Genomic DNA, 2,500 nt, shown 5'->3' with positions numbered 1-2,500 from the left:
GAACGTAAACTCGATCATACCGATGCTTCACGTAATCTCGATCTTACCGATGCACCACGTAAACAAGGGCAGACCGATGCAGAACGTAAAGTAGATCTTACCGATGCACCACGTAATCTCGATCTTACCGATGCACCACGTAATCTCCATCTTACCGATGCACCACGTGAACTGGATCTTACCGATGCACCACGTAATCTCAATCTTACCGATGCACCACGTGAACTGGATCTTACCGATGCAGAACGTGAATTGGATCTTACCGATGCACCACGTAAACTCGATCTTACCGATGCACCACGTAATCTCGATCTTACCGATGCACCACGTGAACTGGATCTTACCGATGCAGAACGTGAATTGGATCTTACCGATGCACCACGTAAACTCGATCTTACCGATGCACCACGTAATCTCAATCTTACCGATGCACCACGTGAACTGGATCTTACCGATGCAGAACGTGAATTGGATCTTACCGATGCACCACGTAAACTCGATCTTACCGATGCACCACGTAATCTCAATCTTACCGATGCACCACGTGAACTGGATCTTACCGATGCAGAACGTGAATTGGATCTTACCGATGCACCACGTAAACTCGATCTTACCGATGCACCACGTAATCTCGATCTTACCGATGCACCACGTGAACTGGATCTTACCGATGCAGAACGTGAATTGGATCTTACCGATGCACCACGTAAACTCGATCTTACCGATGCACCACGTAATCTCAATCTTACCGATGCATCACGTAATCTCGATCTTACCGATGCAGAACGTAAACTCGATCATACCGATGCACCACGTTATCTCGGCAGACCGATGCAGAACGTAAAAAAAAAGCTTACAGCACGCGGTGTTCCCAAGCGGTCACCCATCCAAGTACTAACCGCGCCCGACGCTGCTTGGCTTCAGTGTTCTGACGAGAACTGGCAATTTCAGCGTGGTATGGCCGTAAACAACAAATATAGCGATATTTTCTATGATATCTCACTTTTTGGGAGCGGAAAGGACGTGAACGTTTTTCCTTATAAAAAATGAAATAACTTTTGGATATTAATTCTGATTGTTGATTTAAGTTTTAAGAACACATTAGGACATATCTCAATGAAATTTGAGGGATTTCCGAAATCGAAAAATATTTTTCGAAAAAAAAAAAAAATCCCAGAAGACCTCGGTCATCTCAAGTTTATTTCCATATTCTATTACACAATCAACGTACATCACAAAAGGAACCATCTCTCTAACTATCACAGTTAAATTTTTGTATCGGAACATTTCACGTCGGAATATCTCGCTAAGTCCAGACCGGGGAGATCGGTCGCATTTGACACCGTCCGCTCCGGTCTAACATCGTCTTGGAGTCGGGGTAACGATGGAGAGGCGTTTAAGGACGTGAACATTTTTCCTTATAAAAATTAAAGTCGACAATGAATATTGATTCTGATTACTGATTTACTCTTTTAGTACACATTAGAAGGCAACGCAATCAGATTTGAGGAAATTTCAAGATCAGAAAATTTTTTTCGAAAAAAAAAAAAATTCAAGAACACCTGGGTCATGGCAAGTTATTTCCCACAATCCATTCCACAATCAACGTACAACATAGAAGAAATCATCTCTCTAACTATCCTGGTTCAAAAGTTGTATCGGAACATTTCACGTCGAAATACCTCGCCAAGTCCAGACCGGGGCGATAGGTAGTATCTGACACCGTCCGCTCGGGACTGACATCGACTTGGACTCGGGCTAATGATGGGGAGGCGTTTAAGGACGTGAACATTTTTCCTTATAAAAATTAAAGTCGACAATGAATATTGATTCTGATTACTGATTTACGCTTTAAAAACACATTAGAAGGCAACCAAATCAAATTTGAGGAAATTCCAAAATCAGAAAATTTTTTTTCAAAAAAAAAAAAATCCGAAAAATATTTTTCGATTCTGATTACTGATTTACTCTTTTAGAACACATTAGAAGGCAACGAAATCAAATTTGAGTGAAATCCAAAATCAGAAAATATTTTTCGAAAAAAAAAAAAAATTCGAGAACACCTCGGTCATGGCAAGTTATTTTCCACAATCCATTCCCCAATCAACGTACATCCCAGAAAAAATCATCTCTCTAACTATCCTGGTTCAAAAGTTGTATCGGAACATTTTCACGTCGAAAATATATCTCAGAGTCCAGACCGATGCAGAACGTAAACTCGATCATACCGATGCTTCACGTAATCTCGATCTTACCGATGCACAACGTAAACTAGATCACACCGATGCAGAACGTAAACTCGATCATACCGATGCACCACGTAAACTCAGGCAGACCGATGCAGAACGTGAACTCGATCTTACCGATGCACCACGTAATCTCGATCTTACCGATGCACCACGTAAACTCGGGCAGACCGATGCAGAACGTGAACTCGATCTTACCGATGCACCACGTAAACTAGGGCTGACCGATGCATCACGTAAACGACGATCGAGAG

At 42.0% G+C, this 2,500-nt stretch overlaps 1 non-coding gene across 1 annotated transcript; it reads right to left on the bottom strand.

Moving 5' to 3' along the window:
• Positions 1-850: 850 nt before the first annotated feature.
• On the bottom strand, positions 851-969 carry LOC123688373. The gene has a single exon (XR_006749899.1). It is a non-coding gene; the product is annotated as a 5S ribosomal RNA (ribosomal RNA).
• Between the last annotated feature and the right edge of the window lie 1,531 nt (positions 970-2,500).

The sequence above is a fragment of the Harmonia axyridis genome, chromosome X, assembly GCF_914767665.1.
Source record: "Harmonia axyridis chromosome X, icHarAxyr1.1, whole genome shotgun sequence".
Taxonomy (NCBI): domain Eukaryota; kingdom Metazoa; phylum Arthropoda; class Insecta; order Coleoptera; family Coccinellidae; genus Harmonia; species Harmonia axyridis.
Note: the sequence above shows the minus strand (reverse complement) of the source record. Positions and strands in the feature narration are given on the sequence as shown.